Below are 20,857 nucleotides of genomic sequence, written 5' to 3'. Positions count from 1 at the left end.
CGGCAAAATGTAATCATTATGGCATGTGTTCAGCCTCAGGTTCTTTCATTTATTAAGCCAACGAATTCTTAAAACAAGGGCTTACTTTTAGAAAACCATCTTGTTGCTTTTTCCCTATGCAAGATTCTTTTCTTTTTTTTCCCCAGATTTTAAAAAATCTAATCTCAGGACTAATGCCTATCATTAAATTAATTTTCAGAATAACATGAAGTAACTTCTGGCCATTATTATCTTTGTATTTTTATTTATTTCAGAGTAGGAAGATGAGAGACATGCTCTGTTTCCAACCAGATGTTAGAGTAAGAAGTGTACTGGATAATGAGCTTTGGAATACATTTTTAGATAGCAGGCAAAACTAAGAAATCTTTACATAGAGGTCTACAGGGCCTCTCCTGTGTAAGTACTTAAGTTTCTGGACTAGTATAGAATTACAAATTTCAACATATGCTGAAGATATTGGAAAAGGAGAGTTATAAATATGTCATAACAATTCTTTCGCTGTGAATTGTTGTATTTCTCTAATAAATTTAGCTACAATTTTAAAGTTTATTATTTTGTAGGCAAGCATGCTTCAAGCAAAAGAAAACTGTCATGATGAAAACTTTTGGTCCAAAAGAAAAATATTTACAATATCTCAAAAGCATAATATTTAAAGGTGAACTTTTACTCTATGAAATACTCCCTCTTTGTAATGACACCATTTTTTATAAGTTGTTAAAGTATAATTTCCAAAATGTAAAATAAGGCTTTTATACAAACATGAAATGAGCACATACCAACAACTGTATTCAATTCCTTAATTAATAATGGAACCAGTCAGTTGCTAAGACTAGTTCAAAAAGTCTTTTAGAAGCTGAGTATCTTAAAAAAAGGCAAAGAAAACCATAATCTTTGAGGTTATCAATTATTTTGGACAGATATTATTTTCATATCTACCAGACAAAATCTGTAAGTGAACATGTAACTTTAGCAAATCTGAGACTTTAATCAGTTATAAACAGAGAGTTGGAAAAAAGAGTATTCAAAAGTACTTAAGTAATTTTTGGCTGGAACTGTGCCTCATCTGTCACTGAAAAGACATACCACTTCCTTTTTCTTCTTTAACCTTTTAGATACTTTAGAACTTTTTGATAATTTTTCTTAACAAAATAAAACCATGATTTTTCCATGACTAAGAATATTGTACTTCTCTACTCTCACTCAGGTTGTTTATTGAATCCTGTTGATACTTCCTTCACAGTATCTCCAACATTATATTCCTAAAGCACATTCTATGAGACATGTGGGATCCAATGGGCAAAACACATTTAGAAACATGGACAATTGCCAGACTGTGGAAAGAGCCAAGATGCCCTTCAACAGATGAATGGATAAAGAAGATATGGTCCATATATACAATGGAATATTATGCCTCCCTCAGAAAGGATGAATTCCCAACTTTTGTATCAACATGGACAGGACTGGAGAAGATTATGCTTAGTGAAATAAGTCAAGCAGAGAGAGTCAATTATCATATGGTTTCACTTACGTGTGGAGCATAAGAAATAACATAGAGGACATTAGGAGAAGGAAAGGAAAAACGAATTGGGGGAAATTGGAGGGGGAGATGAGCCATGAGAGTTTGTGGACTTGGAGAAGCAAACTGAAGGTTTGGGAGGGGAGAGGGGTTAGAGGGTTGGGTGAGCCTGGTAGTGGGTATTAAGGAGGGTGTGTATTGCATGGAGCACTGGGTGTGTTGCATAAACAATGAATCTTAGAACACTGAAAAAACAAAATATAATTAAAAAAAAGAAACATGGACATGTTCTTTCTTTCATTACTGATGGAGTTATAATTCCATATTAGATATAATTAAAATCAGTATGGAAGAGTAGACAGTCATCTATTCCATCTACAGTTATAGAAAAAGCTATGGTCCAGGTCAAGGACAAGAAGAGACACCATGTTGGAATGGAACTTCGTTATAGACAGCTAAGAGAATAAAGTTCACTTTCTTTGTAAAAGGTGCTATGTATATATGTATTTAATGACTTTTCTTGACATTAAAGAGCAATAAAATGCATAGTCTATAACACACTTGGAAATAGGAGATATTCTTTAACTACAAGCCTCTAACAAGGTGGAGCTAGACTCAGGAGAAAGTCTGAGGATAAAGAAAGCAATGTATAAAGATATCTCAGCTAGTGTTAATTTATGGATCAAAATATGAGTCTAGACCTTCCAAGTCTACCTAAAAGGACTTTTCATATAACATTAGAGAAGGAATTCTGGTGACCAAAAACCAAACCACTAGAAAAAGCTCAGCATTTCCTTGAATTTGTGGGAGTAATTCTTTGTTGTATCTTGGACCAGAATAAGTTATTAATTAATTTCAGAGTTATTAAATACAAATAACAATGAGAACCTGGGATGTGTGAGAATTTCTATACACTCATTCATTGTAACTATTTTTCTGTATCTCAGCTTAGATTCATAAAACTGTCAAATGTAGCTATTTGATTTGTCTTAAGAAAAAAGTTTTTATAAAAAATTGGATTCATTTTCCCACAGATTGCATATAAATCTTGATGATTTTGCAATTATTTGAGTTTGCTATTAATAATGCTTTTGAGAACCATTATGTCTCAAGAGTTCTATCCTTAGGAAAATAAACAAAGAAAAGCTCAAAGTACACACAAAAGTGTAACACTAAAACACTAAGAAAATTTACTTCTAAATTTTGAAGTGTATTTCAAACAGGAGATGTGCTAGAAAACTCACTTTTATTAACACTCAGTGTGATGTATGTTTAATTCCCAAGGTAATATGTTCATGTCCTTTTAGATAATCTGCTCTTATCAAATTGCAAATCTACTATGTCTTCAAAATCTTGTGATATAGATCTTGTATTAGTTTTCTAGTGTTATCATAACAAAATACACTGCCTGGGTGACTTAAGCAATAGCAATTTATTTTCTCACAATTCTGGGGGCTTGAAGTCTGAGATCATATTACCCCCCAAGGTTAGCTTCTTCTGAGGCCTCTCTCTCTCTGGCTTGTAGATAGTTGTATCCTCCCTGCATCTTTATACAGTCTTCTTTCTGTACATGTCTGTGTCTTAATTTCCTTTTCCTATAAGTATACCAGTCATATCAAATTAAGACCTAACCTGATAATCTCATTATAACTTAATTACTTTTTTAAAGATGTATGATCTAATATGAAATATATATCTTGGTCTTTTCCCCTCCACCCCCAGTTCCTAACACATAGCTCCTGACACCCTTGTGATTTCCTGAGTAATGGGAATATTTTTGTTCTAATGCAGTGATTCTACGTGGGTTTGTGGATGGCTCCTAGATGAGGGCTGGTCTCCAGAAGACCAGGACATAAATAGAAGCTTGGAATTTTCAGCTCCTTCCCAATTCTCTTGAGAAGGGAGAAGGGCAGGAAAAGGAGTTTATGATCAAGCATGGCACCATGAAGACTCCATAAAATCCCCAAAAGTACAGGGTCTAGAGAGCTTCTAGGGGGCTGAATACATCCTTGTACCAAGAGGACGACGCATCCCAACTCCATGCGGACAGAAATGCCAACACTCAGGACCCTCCAAACCTCACCTTATGTATCTCTTCATCTGTCTATCTGAATCCTTATCATATCTTTAATAAACTGGTAAATGTAACTGTTTTTCTGAGTTCTGTGAGTCACTCTAATGAATTAATTAAACCCAAGTTGGGGGTAATGGGAACCTCTGATTAGTAGCCTAATTGAACAGTTGTTGGGACATACTACTTGCTGTTGGCATCTGAAGGAGGGGGGCAAATCTCATGCAATTGAGTCCTTAACCTATGGGATCTGACCATCTCCAGGTAGATATAGTCAGAGCTGAGTTAAATTGTAGCACAGCCAGCAGGTGTCAGAGAATTGCTTGGTGGGGAAATCCTCACGCATCTAGTGTCAGAAGTATCGTGAGTGTAAGGCAGTGGTGTGAGAGTAGAGGAGACATACAGGAGGAAGGACTGGGTTTTCCCTACTCAGAAGGAAAAGACTTGTTTTTGATTCTTTTCTACTCAAGACAGTCAAAATAAATAAATACAGGGTACAGAATGTAACCCTTTAAAAAGGTGTATGAAAAACTATGTGGTGTAACAAAAAGTTAGAAACCAAAAGTTCTAAGTGTCTCATAATCTAAAGTTAGTCACTGATAAACTGATGACATTCTTTGCCCTCCACTACACTGGCCAGTTCTTTTCTTTTCCTTCCTTCCTTTCTTCCTTCCTTCCTTTCTTTCTTTCTTTCTTTCTTTCTTTCTTTCTTTCTTTCTTTCTTTCTTTCCTTCCTTCCTTCCTTCCTTCCTTCCTTCCTTCCTTCCTTCTTTCTTTCTTTTTAAATTTAATCCCTTTATTTGTCAGAGAGAGGGCGAGCACAAGCAGGGGGAGGAGAAGGCAGAGGGAGAGGCAGGCTCCCTGCTGAGCAAGGAGCCTACTATGCGACTCCATCCCAAGACCCTGGGATGATGACCCGAGACGAAGGCAGACACTTAACCAACTGAGCCACTAACATGTCCCCAGCCAGTTACAAGGTGGGAAAGAAGCCTAGCAGGTTCTTTTACTTCCCCTTCCTGCCCCTTACCTTAGAGCATGGGTGTATGTATACAAAACACATTTAGTTATGTGGTACTTGGCTCCCTTTACCTTGTATTGAATTAATTTCCTTTTGTCTAAGGTCAGGAAGAAGGAGTTCAAGAAAAGGGCATGTGATTCATGTCTATTCTGTGGCTGTGCTGAAATTCTGGATTTCTCCTGGGAAGGATGTGTGAGTTCAGACAACCCAGTAAGAAATTCTCTCTCATTCTCTCTCTCTCTCTCTCTCTCTCTCACACACGCATACACACACGCACACACACAGCACAGACAGACATACAGCACGGTTCCCAAACCAGGGAAATCAGCCTTCAGCTAGATCCCAATCACTTGCCCCTGTTGGTAGATTCGTTTTTTCTTTCTTTTTAATTTTTTTAGCCCTAGCAGAGGATACCCTAGCATCCTTCTAAGGTTCAGGTAAGATGGCTAAAATCCATCTATCTTCTGTAGTATTCACCTAATCCACAGAAAATTCATGAATTTTTGCCATAACAAATGGTGGGAGTGCATAGTACTCTGCTTCTGCCTCCTTTCTCCACCTTGAGATTAATCTATTTTTTAAAAATTTCTTTTCTTAGACAGGAGTAAGGAAGATATAAGATTTTAGAAAGATTTTGGAGTAACCCTTCAGTTTGGTTTAGCGATCTCCCCCACAGGTTGAGTCATTTTTCCAAGGCTGCTTAGAGGTGATAGTCATATAAATGAAGAAAGGGGGAGTGGAGGTTGATAAGCTGACTGGTAATCCTGGAAAGGGAAGATCTTTGTGCCTTTCTTAGATTATGGAATACTTAGGAAACTTTTTCTCCAGTTCATTATTGTAGTTTCTAACTCAAAGCACCTCATTTTCTTAGTAAAAGATTCATTCACCTAAAAAACTACTATAGTGAAAATGGTCAACTTGTAAGACACTGAATTTTTGACCTTGCCTTGGTATTTCCTTGGAAATCAAATTTTTTAAACAATGGGAAGGAAAATTGGAGAGTGATCATTCAAAGCATATTTTCTCAATTCTTAGAAGTTCTAAACATAAACTTACTTGTATGATAGATCTACATAGATTCTTATGACACATAGTACTAGAGGTTTATATCCATGCTCTTGAATATAATTTGTATATAATTATAAAACATAAAATTATAAAATGTAAAATTATAAAAATATAATTCTTTTCTATTTATATCATAGTATTTTTAGAGTTGAAAAGGGTAAATGGGTATATAATTGTTTTATAAACTGCAAAATGCTAAAAAATGTATGAAATAGTAAAATAGTTTTGTTTGTTTGTCTAAATATAAGGGGAGCAGACCCCTCTGTTGTGTCCTCAAGACACCTGCTACAACTGGGAGGAGTAGCTACTGTAAGCTTCTAAGCTGGAACTGAGATTTGACAAGGTAGATTTCCTGCAGGGGGTAGTGCTTCAGAACAGTTAATTTGTATTTGGACAGTACTCAGTTGCCTTCTTACTCACATATAGTGTGATCTTATTCAAGCTGCTTTATGTAAGTGAGACTAACGATAATACCACACTGGGTAAATGACAAAACTTGTAGTATGTTGGCACTCAATATTGTCCACACTGTTACACATTATTAGCTCTTGCCATAGGTTAGCATTACTTGAAGTGTGTTATATGCATAACACCATTTATATAACTGCAAGTACTTTACACATGTAACATGAATCGCACACTTACATGTACTATCTATGTTTTTAGTTATATAGTTGTTAGGTGCAAGAAAAGCTAGCAAAAGCAAAATTTGTTTAGTCCTTCAGAAAACTTCTGTGTTACCAACCATGCAGTTGGAAAGCCTGGTAACATCGTGACAGTAAGCAGAGAACTGGAAAGGCTGTAGACCACAGAAACAGAGTTTTTCCCTGATTGGCAAGCATAGTCTTTTATGTCGGTTCATTGGACATATGCTGCACTACTATTTAACAGATCCCTTTTCAATATTATTCTGCTGGACATGAAGTGTGCTCATTTCACTCTCAGTATCTAGTTTCAAAATTGAAGAACTACAACCTCCTGGACAGAATAGAAGATATACTTGCTGTCTCTGAACAGATTATATAAGCATGTCTTGTGATAAACTTCTTTTTAACCTTACATTTATAATATGCTAGACCTTGAAAATATATTAGACATAACTGAGACTTCTGTTTTTTAGACCATTCTGTAGAACCTAAATATATGATATATGAAAAAAAGATTCTGTGGTCAAAGTGATTTGGAAAATATTGGTACACATAAACATGTTTCTTTACTAAAAGGTTTTTAAAATATGTGCTACTCTAATGTACTTTCTAAATCTATAACAGGGGAACTGTACCGGGTTTCCTTCTCATTTACATGTAGTGTGGTCTTGATCAAGTTGCTTATAGGTAAATCAGCCTAACGATACTGGTATATTGGGTGAATGAAAACACTTGTAATATGTTGAAACCCCGTATTATCCACAGTATATATCCATATTATAGAGAATGTGACATGTGCCAATTTGCTGAGGAATGGTTTCTCATGACTCTCTTAAGAATAAAATTCCATGGAACATACTTTGGGAAGTAATTATCTAAGGCTACCATCCTCATTTTCCAGATAAGAAAACGGAGGCCTAGAAGGATGACCCTGAAAGCAACTGGAGTCCTTATTTGAGTCCACAGGCAAATTGCTCCCCTCCCCTCAACACATCAAAGCAATCCTTGAAGTGTTCTGTTTGAAACATAAGTGGCAGTTCCAATTTGAGCAGGTGGCCAGTTCGTGAGCTGTCCTTTTAGAGTAAACCACCATCTCTCATGCCCTTATTTTTTTTTTTTTTTCACTGTGGTGAGAAAATCACATTTCACAATGTTTTTGTCTGGTGTTTTATTTCTGAACCTAATATAGATGTTATCTATTCTGTAGATAAAAGCCTTTCATTCCTAAATTCATCCATCTGGTATCCAGCCGAAAAATTCATTTGTAAAAGCCATCTATGAATCTTAGAAATAGAATCTCTTTTGAATGTCATTTGGTTTAGTTTAGTCAAATCAAAGATTAATGTTTGGGGGTGGGAGGTGGGGTAGAGCATTTCTAATAATTAGATCTCATCCAAGGGATGCAGTTCTGCTTAACGGGGGTATTTGGTCTGAATGGTCTGAATTAGCAGTGTCTGTTACAAACAGCGTTCCACAGCTCCCTATCACTTTTGAAGTCTGATATACCAGTTTGCTTCTTTCTCTGAGCATAGCTTCTCTTGGGCTCTGTCTCTCTTTGTGTGTATTTCTCACATTCTCAACTTTAAGAGAAGTCTAACTGGCCTATTAGGAAACAAATTTTACATACAATTTATTGATCCCCTAACATTCTTCCTCAAAATACTGTCCAACTTATTCTGGTATTGAAATGATATCAACTATTCTTTGTCTATGGAATGTTCTCTTGAAAGGGCAAAGATCCTTGAACTCCAGAAGCTTGCATCTTAAGTCACTTGTATAAGCACCATATCCGCTTGCAGAAAGTCTTTCTGGTGACTTTTTCTTGTATTGTTTTATGCATGACCAATATGTGATCTGTGACTTGGACACGAATTCTAAATTGTGTTAAATCTGCTATTTCAGCTTTAAGTCTCCAAGAAAAAGCTTCCCACAATGCACTTTGATTACCATCAACTTTATTGATTTCACAGTTCTACCATTCATTCCTCACTCAGATTTTCATTCCATTTTATTTTTAATTTCTGTTTTCACTTCCTCTTCCTTTCTCATTATCTTGACAGCCATGTAGAGACTTCATGAGCCTACATATAAACTGAATTTAAGGACTGAGTCCTTAAATTCTAGTCCTCTGAATTTAAGGACTAGAGACCGCATATACAGCTCTGCTTGTTCAGAACTCACAAACTCCTTTATTTAAGTGCATGATCCACATAAGACATTTTACTTGATCCTAACTTGTTCTTGGTACAATGTTAATTTCATTATATGAAGTCTTGAAGAATTCATAGAAGAGGTATAATTGGACAAGCGTATATGTTGTGTATAGACACATAGCAAAAATTTTATTGTATATTTTCCTTTTTTTTTTTAATTGCATAGCTTCTTGATTTAGATCAATGGTTCCCGAATTAGGGTGAATTTGCCCCAAAAAGGATACTTAACAATTTTTAGAGACATATGGGGTTGTCCACCTGGAGAGATGCTACTGGTACCTAGTATCCAGTAGCCAGGGATATTGCTAAATATCCTGCAGGAACAAGGTCCTGCAAAAAAGAATTATCCATCCCCAAACATCAATAGTGCCTCTGCTGAGAAACTCTGAGTTAGATAATGAAGACACACTGTGAGTTCTCTAGCTATTGGGAACACTTCTTATCATATTCCTTTTGTAAAATATATTCCACAGGTGAATGTAAAGCCATGGGAGACACAAAACATGTGAAGCTTACTATCAAATAAAATATAACTGAAATGTCTAAGATCATAGTACAGAACAGCAAAAGTTGATAAGAATAAAGCAATCTTTCTTTTATTCTTTATTCTTATTTTCTTATGCAATCTTTGTTTTTTTGATATTTCCTAATTTCTTCAGAATGGGATGGTTTGGCTTTTTGTCTATGACTCATTTGTTCTTAGACACCATTTTTTATTTAAAAACAGTTTCAAACCTTCCAATCTCATGCCAATTGTATTTGCAAGTCTTTCCAATGTCTTTAGATAATCCATGGTACAGACAGTGTATTTTCTTTTAAAGCCTTAAATCCTGAGTTGTGAAGTATAAATGAATATTTTCCTTGTGGTGGAAAAAATGTCTTACTTAAAAATTGTTTAATAGTCTGCCACTGTCAAAGGATAACATTTAGACACTCAGCCAAGATATTGGTGTTGATACTAATTCCCTTCTGCTTTTTATAGTTCATGCATGACTCTCACACACTCAATATTTTAGTTTAGTTGTGTGCTACAGACCTCAAGTGAAGCAATTCTTGGAAACAACATGATATCATGAGTCTGTTACAGCTATTAACTCATGGCAGCTAGAGTGGAAATGAATACAACAAAAACAATTTATATAGGAATATGTTTCTCAGTGGATCAGTTTCAATATTGCTCCCTGTGGTTGAAGCAAGTTTATCCTAAAGGGCAGTGTTGCAGTCATAGTCCACACAGACCTAAATAACACTGTGATGACAGAAATTTTATTTCCTTCAGTCTTAGATTTGATATAAGTATGTATTTGAAACTTACTTGACAATAAATAATGCTGTAAGAGAAGTCGGGAAGGTTAATGCTATATGCCATTATCTCTCAGAAAGTCATTCTCATTTCTTGCTCTTTTTCTTCTGGTGATTTCTATCCTTGAGGAACCTCCTGTCATTCTGAATTACAAGTTTTAATGTAAAATTTAAAGTTTGATTGTATAATAACTGATGCAGCCATGCTGTTCTGTTTTCCAGATGACTTTGTACAGCTCTCACATCTTGTCTGGCATGCTCAAAAGCTTCAGGAATCTGCAGAGAACTACTGAAAGTATCGATGTCTCATGCAGACAACTGCCTTTTCTACTCCCTGTCCAAGTAGTTGCCCAGTTATCTACTAAATCCTCACCTTTGTTTCCACTATGCGTACTCCTCAGTGTTTATGAGGCATCAACTTCTTCCATATAGAAGACAAAAGGTTCTGAACACTTGGATTTTTTTTTTTTAACTTGGGTGGAATTCAATAGACTATGTTATAGAAATACAATTTTACAACACATATTTGATTATAGTGTGGTTTGTAGTGTCAGCAGGGTACAAAGGGATTGAAAGTGATGATAACAAGGAACTTGTAACTTTTCAACAGGAGCTGACTGAGGCAGCGTCCAGGAACAGAAAGGCAACGTGCATCCATTTTGTGATATTTTTTTCCTTACATGAAGGAAAGAAGAAAAAAGATGACAGAAACAATAAGTATAAAAGCAGTAACCTTACTTTAAAAAGTATGTTTTGAAGTCATTTAGCATCTGCTTAACAAAGTATTGTGCTAACAACATGCCCCTTGCATTCTTTTTATTATGAGCAGTAATAAACCATAGAAACCTTTTTATCTGATGAGATTAGGTTCATAATTCATTGATTCATAGGGAAATTGAGCCACATAATTATCGCTAACAAGGGACATATTTGCCTTAAAATTTTAAGTTTCACTGTAAGCATAAAATATATTATAATTTATTTTTAGATGCAGGAGAATTTTCTTTCTTCCTAAGCAGTGACTTCTGCGTCATTCTCCTTGAATCATCATCATCATCATCATCATCCTTCAAGCTGCATTCTAGTTTTTGTAGGTTCCCAAAACCTGGAAGTAATTGTTAAATCTTGTCCCTCAGCAAAACTAAAATATATTCAAAATTCAATCCCTTCTAAACCCTTCATTTTTGCCAATTTATTCCAAAAAGCTTGAGTCTCCTAACTAGCTTTTGAGTATCTTTGCCCCTTTTTTTCTACCCAGCAGCCAATATGATTTTTTTAAACAAAAGTATTTTATTTTTTTTTTATTTTTAAAATTTATTTTTGTAAGTTTTTTTCTATGAATTTATTTTATTAATTTAAATGAATCTAATTAGCATATAATGTATTATTTGCCAATATGATTCTTTAAAAGAAAGCTAGATCTGACCACTATGGCTTTCACCTCACACAGAAAAATCCTGAATTCCTCATTGTTTTCTGCCAAGTTGTGTCAGCTTTCTTTTGGACTGCCATCTGGTTCTCTGACCTCACTCATTCCCATTTTCCTCTCTTTCCCTGCTCCCTAGTCATATGGCCTCCCTAAGGCCTCCCTAAATTGGCCCTTTGTGCTTGCTATCTCTTCCATGTGGGAAGCTCTGTTCTCACAGAGCCACGTGGTGGTTCCCTCTTCCTTTCAGTGTTTGTTCACTTAGTTTTGCTTTTTTAAGATATATTTATTTATTTTGGGGGCAGGGGGAGAGAGAGATATATTTATTTATTTTGGGGGAAGAGGGAGAGAGAGTCTTAAGTAGACTCTGTGCTGAACGTGGAGCTTGAGGCTGGGCTGGATTTCATGATGCTGAGATCACAACCTGAGCCCTAACCAAAAGTGTGGTGCTCAACCAACTGTGCCACCCAGGTACCCCAGCTCACATCCTGTTTTAACAGGTTTTCACTGAGTATGCTTTGTAAACAGTACTTCCTCTTAGTTCCTCTAAAATTGCTGTACATTGATTTATATACCATTCACAAATATATATTTAGAAGCTCATTGCCTATCTTTTCCACTCAGGCTTCTTCTTTTTTTTTTTTTTTTCTTTTAATATTTTATTTGTCAGAGAGAGAGCTTGAGAGAGCTTGAGAGCATAAGGAGCGGGAGCTACAGGCAGAGGGAGAAGCCATGATGACCTGAGCTGAAGACAGATGCATAACCGATTATCACCCTCCTCAATTTTTCATAGTTATCTTGGCTGTATTTACTTAGTCAATGATTTTTTTTTTTTTAGTTCCCACTAACATTTTTGGGAACAAAAATCAACTGACTCTTGGTCAGCATGTATCTTATCAAATAGAAGTAGTAACACAATGGCATAATGAAGAGAGACCAAGAACAACCATTCAGTATATCTTAATGAAATATATACTACATTTCCTCATATGTGATTCTGCACATCCAAGGACAAAGGACTAGGATCATTTACACTAACACTTAAATGTTAATTATATTAAGTGATCATATTATAGGCAATTTTTTGTTTGGTTTTCATTCGTGTTTTCAACATTTTTTCCATTGTGAATACAGTTAGAAAAAATAAAAATATTCTCTGTACAATCTATGAATTTTTTCAAAAGACATTTACATTTAAATGCTCTAAAGGATATAATTTGTTAGCATGACTATTTCACGAACTTTTATTTAATTTGCTTTTGAAAAAATTAATACTGGCAGAACATAAGAAATTGGAGATGTTTGGCTTTTAAATTTTTGTTTAAAAAATTAGGTTCATGTTTGAAAACCTATTGATTTTTCATTATACTTTATTCAGAATTAGCTATTTAAAAAAAAAGATTTTATTTATTTACTTGAGAGAGAATGAGAGAGAGCACAGATGGAGAAGGAGAAGCGGACTCCCTGCTGAGTAGAGAGCCCAATGCAGGACTCAATCCCAGGACCTCAGGATCATGATCTGAGGTGAAGGCAGATGCTTAACCAACTGAGTCACCCAGCTGCTTCCAGAATTATCTACTTCTATATGACAGTTTACTAATCAATATTCATTACCTTTTTGCTTATTATTAAAAAAAAAGATTTTATTTATTTACTTGAGAAAGAGAGCACAGATTTTTTTTTTTAAAGATTTATTTATTTATTTATTAACATAGAGAGAGAGGTCACAAGCAAGCAGAGAGGCAGGCAGAAAGAGAGGAATGGAAGCAGGCTCCCCGCTGAGCAGAGCGCCTGATGCGGGGCTCAATCCCAGGATCCTGAGATCATGACCTGAGCCGAAGGCAGAGGCTTTAATCCACTGAAACCACCCAGGTGCCCTAGAGAGAGCACAGACAAAGAAGGAGAAGTAGAATCCCTGCTGAGTAGAGACCCCCAATGCATGACTCAATCCCAGGACCTCAGGATCATGACCTGAGGTGAAGGCCGGTGCTTAACCAACTGAGCCACCCAGCTGCTCCCAGAATTATCTACTTCTATATGACAGTTTACTAATCAATATTCATTACCTTTTTACTTATTATTAACTTTAATAACTTTTATGTTATTTAAATAACTTTAACTTATTATTAACATTTGAAAATTAGTGGATCTGGATAAGAAACTTATCATGTGCCTTTGTGTGTGTATTGTTTAATAAGAATCATGAAGGAAAAAAATACAATATTTTATTCACAAATATGAGAGACGTGAGAAGGGAAAAATATAAGGACATAAGTAAAGCAAACAAACAAACATGTATCTATGAAAATGAAAGTTGATCCTGAATAAATGGAAAAGCATGATTTCTGAAGACCCTTTCTCCTGAAAGAGAATCTGGCATAAAAGAGGAGCATTAGCTTATGACAGTTTTGGGGTCTAACCATCAGAGGTGAACTGGGTTTCAGGCTAGAATTGTAGCTACTGTAGGAATTCCTAAGCCCCTCATGGCATGTTGATATCGGCATGATGTTTTGACATCATTTCTATATCAGTTCTATACCACAGAGTGAAAATGGAAGTTTTAGCTATTGTTGAGTGGAAACATGAAACAGGTTCCTGCAAGAACAGTAGCTGTCATTTGTGCTAATGGACCAAATTGAGCTTCCCTTATTGTGAGGACTGTGCCTGACAATGGGTCTCAATGAAGACAGTAGAGCTCACTAGAGTGGTTAGTGATTGTTCTATGAACCTGGATAGACATTTTTTGCCATTAGAGACCATGCCACAAGTTCTCAGGGCACAATAAGCAGCATAAACATTACTCACCTTAGGAACAAAACTCTGTTTTCAATTAATCAATTAATTTCTTCCTGCAGAGAACATTAGCATTTTTTTACAAAGATTTATTATAGCAGTACTACAACCAATGCTAACATTTTTAAGGTACTTAATATGGGCCAGAAACCATTACATTATTTTATTTATAATTTATTTAGCAATCTAATGAAGATTGTTCATTAGATCACTACCATTGTTATTCCCATTTTGCCGGCAAAGAAACTGAAGCTCAGAGCTTTTGAGTAACTAGCACCAGGACCAAATAGTGGAGCAGAAATTCATACCTTGAATTTCTGAGCACATGATCCAGAGCCTTGATCCAGAGCACATGCCCTTAGGCCATATGGCCTTGTAGCAGCCTTGATCCAGAGCACATGCCCTTAGGCCATATGGCCCTGTAGTATCATATTATTTGAAAGAGTAGGATATGGAATTATGCTGCTGGGGTTCAAATGTTAGCTAAAATTTTTGCCATGTAACCTAGACAAGCTACTTAACTCCTCGGAACATTGTTTCCTTTGACATAAAATCAACTTTAAAAAAGAAATAAAATAGTAAGCTAATAACAAAAATATCATAGAGTTGTATAATGATTAAATGAAATAACAAATTTCAAGTGCTTGTAAGAGTTCTTGACATAAAATTAGCATTCACTAAATATTAGTATGCACTTCTCTCTCTCTCTCTCTCTCTCACACACACACACACACACACACACACACACAGTTCTTCTTTTAGCCTTTAAGCATGACCATAAATAGGTGGCTCAATTAGGACACTTTATAATCTTTGTAACCTTGAGATGATATGACTTTATGCTTTCCTATATTTTCAGATGTCATTCACTTTTCTTCTTAGGGGCTTCAATTTCATTTCTTTCAGCTTTCTTGAGATACTATTATTCCAAATCCATGAAATTTACCCCTCTTTTTGCTTTTTTGTTTACATTCTGAAATCTATTTTTACCAACATTCATCAATTTTTTACTTTTTACCATAAAATATTTTTATATAAATAGGCTTATATTCTCAAGTAAATTTTAAACTCCTGTAGTTGGGACTATGTGTCATCCTGCCTCTCATTTCAGTGAGCATTATTCTGGTTTGGGGCACACAGTTATCACTCAAAAGATAGTCATTAAAATTGATGATTTGACAAGAAATGACTGTTGATTCTTTTCTAGAATGGAGATTCGCACATTTTACAGCTCTTAGAGATTAAAGTATATTCCTCCAGATAAAACTACAAACTACAACTAAATAACCTTTAGTTACTCATTAAAGAAATATTGTAATTTTTTCTTTTTCTTTAAATTCAAAAATGTAATTAAAAATGTTGAAGATGGCTAAGATGGCTAAGTTGAAGATTGGCTTTTGTTTGAATGACTCCATTGAAGATCATGTTGAAAAGGATATTATTCCATATCCATGAAAATAATTTCTTATGAGGTATCTTGGTAAATTTTAACATAAAATATACAGAGATTCCTGTTGCACCTAATGTGTTAATTAAGAAATAATTGTACATTTATAGCTTGTACTTTTTTGAATTAATTAGATAGTAAATTATTTCCTAATCAGTGATTCTGAGTGCATAATAGCTATCTGATTAAATTAAAACTTCATTTGGCACACCAATTTTAATTTAAATTAAGATGTCTGATGGGAGCTACCTGTGGTAATCCCTTTTGACTGCTATTCTATGTGAGGATGTTAGTCTCTCACAAACTGAAGTATTTGTCTCTTTTTCTTTCAAGTACTTTACTTAGGCAGTGATGTGAGAAATACCCTTGCAGCTTGAAGTAGATTTTTAAGTGCCACACTGATTTAGTAATAAAAAATGCAGGGGAAAAAAAAAAAAAAGAAAGAATGACTTTTGGGTTTATCAACTTTTCATTCAGAACTTTAAAAATTGTGTTTGCTCGTCTCTAGTCCATTTAAAAAGCAATATGATAAAGGCATTTTTCATATTAACCATTTTCCTATATCTTTCAAGACAAAAAAGAGGCTTATTACATTTCTTTAGTTGTAAGATTACTCAGATGTTTCTGAATAATATATTAACTTCATATTTTTGTATCTATCCTGTTAATTATTTTCTTATAACAAGTCTTTTCTCTATTTATAATTATAGGATTGTGAATTTTGCCTAGAAAGCAATAAAACGTTATTTAAAGATAATAAATTTTGTGCTTTTTAAAAAAAATCAGAGCCATTTATTTTTAAAGGCAAAAAACCAAAATATATTTAGATATGTAAAAGTATGGCTTTATTTGACAATGTCTTTTACTAGACAGCAATAATTAAATTCCCCTTTAATATATAAAAAGAAACCTAAAGCATTAGATAGGAATATATTTTAATTTAGTTTTAAAATTGCATCTGAGATTTAATGAAGTATAGAAAATTTATCTGTGTATGAAAACTTATTAAATCTTTTTTTTTTCTTGCTGAGTTTATAAATGGCCTATGGAAGTAAATTTTATTAAATACTGTAGTCGTAAGTTTTAAGGTTTTATTGACTCACTGCATGTTACCTATTCTAAAATCAATGAGGAAGTCATGGAATTTAACAATGGGAGAAATGGTGTATATGGAACAATAAATGGTATAAAATGAAGCCATCAACAAAATAAAAAGGCAACCTTCTAATGGGGGGAAATATTTGCAAAACATATATCTGATAAGGTGTTAATATCCAAAATGTTTAAAGAACTCAAACAACTCAACAGCAAACAAAGCCTAAACCATCCAATTTTAAAATGTTCAGAGGATCTGAATAGACATTTTCCAAAGAAGATATACAGATGGCCAACAGGTACATGAGAAAATGCTCAACATCACTCACTATAGGAAATGCAAATCAAAACCAATATGAGATATCACCTCACAACTGTTAGAATGGCTAGAATGAAAAAGACAAGAAATGACAGATTTGGAGAGTGCATAGAAAAAAAAGGAACTCTGAACTCAGTGGGAATGTAAATTGGTATAGCCACTATGAAAAATGGTATGGAAGTCCTTCGAAAAATTAAAAATAGAACAATCCAATAATTTCACTTCCAGGTATTTATTCCAAGAAAATAAAGACATCAACTTGAAAAGATATATACTCCCCTGTTCACTACAGCATTATTTACAATGACCAAGATATGGAAGCAAGTGCCCATCAATGGGTGAATGAAGAAAGGAACGTGATCTATCAATCTATCTTATCTATCTCCATATAATGGAATATTATTTGGCCATAAAAAAGAACGAAATCTTGACACTTGTAACAATATAGATGGACCTTGAGGTCATTATGCTAAGCGAAATAAGTCAGAGAAACACAAATACCATATGATCTTACTTATATGTAGAATCTAAAAATAAAACAAAAAACAACTCCATAGACATAGAAGTGTATGTGTGTCGGGGGGCAAAATGGGTAAAGGGAATCGAAGGTACAAATCTCTAAAAAATAAATAAATCACAGGGATGTAATATACATCATGACAACTATAGTTAAAACTACTTTGTTGCATATTTGGAACTTGCTAAGAGAGTAAATCTTAAAAGTTCTCATCATAAGGAAAAACCTATAACTGCACAGTAATGGATGTTAACTAGATTTATTATGCTGATCATTTTGCAATATATACAAATATCAAATCATTATGTTGTATACCTTAAACTAATTTAATGTATGTCAATGATAGCTCAATTAAAAAGACTACAAAAATACTCTGAGAAATTTCAAGAACTAGTTACACTTTAACGTTAAAAAGTTACCTTTATCTTTTATGCTGAAAAACAACATTGCCTTCCTGTTTGGGTGCATAAGTGTTTGCTTATACACTGAAAATGTTTTCCCTCTTTTTCTCCTGCCCCCAACATTTCCCCTTTTGCTACCAATTTTCTATGCAGCTTGGTAGGAACTGATGCTTGAGGAAGAAACAACAATGCCTTTTGACTTTCTTTCAGAAAGTATAACAGACTGTATAACAAGAACTAGAAAGGGTAATCTAAACACAGACTGCCTCTTTTTTATGAGACATCCCCATATCCCTTTTTCAGACCAATCTTTATTCAAAGACACTTTGAAATGATAAGAATAGCAGTTGGTCAAAAGCAGTATAGTTCTTATGTCATGAATATCCACTCAACCACTTCACTCTACCATGGTGTCACTGAAAAAAAGGAAAATGGCCATTTTTGCACCCCCTACAGAGAAAGCATCCTGGGAAAATAGTAGCATTTGACTAGCCACTCTTCAGTGCTTGGGCAATATTCCCTCATGGTGTTTTTAGAGTTTAGATTATCTTCTAAAATGCAACAATGCACACCTTGAACAATGTCTTTGGGTATTTCAGGACCTCAGGAAGGCAGACAGGCAGAGATCTCAAAGAAGAATCTCCCTTTGGAAAGGAACAGCAAAATTTATTTTTACTTACACACTTTTTTCCTTGTATGTGAAATCTGCTGAAAGGGACCGCGATTTTATTTCCAGACATCTATCCGTGCCAACTCTCTTATTCAATTTCTTATTCCTATATCCATATTCAAGCAATCTTCTTTTTCAATGATTCTGTCAGTTTGCCTTATATCCTTTCCCAAAGTTGTTACAAGTAAAGCTTCAGTTCCCTTTTTGAACTTCATAATTCCCAAACAGTCATCTGGATGGTTTCCTAGCAGTAGCTAGGATTTGTTTGATCCATCTTCCTTCAGCTCTTCTCTTTCCAGATGGTAAATTGTCTGTTCTTTCAGTATGACCCTATGCATTAAGGATTACACTTGCTTGGTCAGTTTATTCCCCATTCCCCCCGACAATAACAACAATGATGATTTAGGCTGGGGAAAAAAAAAAGCAAAAACTGTTTGCCACTTTTAGACTCAGCCCCTTTGATTCTGTACATAAACTGACCTACAACATTATTTTGAGATTTAGTTTGACTGCAATTCATCATGTTTAACTTTTTCTATCATTTTCTTGTGCTATAGACATTTACAGATGGAAATGGGAATGATCTGAAATAGTCTCACTTGAATTTAGAAAGTGCAAATCACTTAAAATCCTACTCTTTGGTGCAGAGTGAGAGCAAACTGTCTGAAGGAGTATGAGAGAGGGATTCCTGCGCATTGCAGAAGGCATTTACATTTAAGAGGAAGAAAAATCTTGGTGCTTGGGTGGCTAAGGATCTGCCGTTGGCTCAGGTCATGATCTCGGGGGTCCTGGGACTGAGCCCCACATTGGGCTCCCTGCTTAACAGGCAGTCTGCTTTTCCCTCTCCCTCTGCCTCTTCCCCTCTGCTGCTCTGTCTCTGTTTCTCTTTCTCTCTCTTCCAAATAAAATAAAATAAAATAAAATAAAATAAAATAAAGGAAGAAAAATCATGTTCTTTCCCACCCAATCTGTGAGAGGCCCTCTGTAGCCTGGGGATGGCTTAGGGATATGGTAGCTTATCTAAAATCTTTGCTACTGTTGTTGTTACTTCATGAGCACAGGCCAGAGCAGGCGCTTCCATTTTCAATTCAGTCTCGCAAAGACAGAATAAACGAGTTAACAGAACAAACAGTTGTTCCGTTGGTTGGTGGACTTGTGGATTATCTTGAGTTTTCCAACCTGAGTTTTTATCTAACAAAAATATAAAAACTAATTTAATATTGTTTTGTTCAAAATTTCATATTCAAATAAACCTCAAGTTGAAACTATTTGATAGAGAGTTTAAATAAGGTAATTTACACTTTTAATCTCCTTCTAAATGAAGGCCCTAGGGTGTGTGTGTGGGCATGTATGTGTGTGTTTTCAGGGTATAAGAAAGAAAAGTAGTATAATGTCTTGGTTCCTCTAAGAGGCCGATTTTATGTTTGTGTGAAAATAAACTGAAGGAAATTATGAAATTCCTTTCCCAGGAGATCTTTAAATATCATGGGTTGCATCTGCTGGGATCTTTATGACAAATTCTGCCTGCAGGCAGGGTAATGGATTTTGAAGACATTTCATGGAATTTTATACCCCCAAGAGTACGTGAAATTGAGTTCAGAAGTTGAAAGGAACAGGATTCAAAAAGTGTATTCCCTTCAAGTAATTTAGTTTTCTGACCTTGGATTTCAGTTTCTTCAGGTGTAAAGTTACTCATGCTAGAGCAGATCAATGATTCTTAACATTTTTTGTTGTATAAAACAATCCTGTGGCAGGGAAGGTGGGGGCATGGATTTTCTGAAGCCTACTCATTACCTCTCTGGGATCCATGGGCCTTATATTAAATATTAGAATTAATTATTTCTAGGAGATCATACAGCAGTTTGATTCCTATGTTTCAAGAGTATTAGAAAACAAATAGGAGACCCTGTACTTAGGAAGACACAGTGTGCACACATATAGAAAAGACCTAGGGATGCTTGCATGTGGTGGGTGCAATCATGGGCTTGAAAGCATTTTGTACATAGGAGAACACTGAGAGCAAACATGAAGTCAGAAAGAGCTAAGCAATGCATGTATATTCAAGTGAAGGAAAAACTCTATTTCAAGTAGAGACGAGGAAGAACAGGGAAGGGAACAGTCAAATATTCTGAAATATTACAGGAAACTGTCAGGTACTCTTTCTTTGTTTCTTTTTTAACTTACAGGAAACTATTAAGTTTTCTTTTTAAAGAAATCTAGTTTAAAAACGAGTTGAAGTTAAGAAAGAAGAGCATGGAACCTTCTAACAGAATTAGACAAAGACAGGAGGGGGGATGGGTACTACTAGTCAAGAACTTCTGTTAGATCTTCTCCATCTTAGAAGTGAGGTCGTC

Source organism: Mustela lutreola, chromosome 1 (assembly GCF_030435805.1).
Source record: "Mustela lutreola isolate mMusLut2 chromosome 1, mMusLut2.pri, whole genome shotgun sequence".
Lineage (NCBI taxonomy): Eukaryota > Metazoa > Chordata > Mammalia > Carnivora > Mustelidae > Mustela > Mustela lutreola.
Note: the sequence above shows the minus strand (reverse complement) of the source record.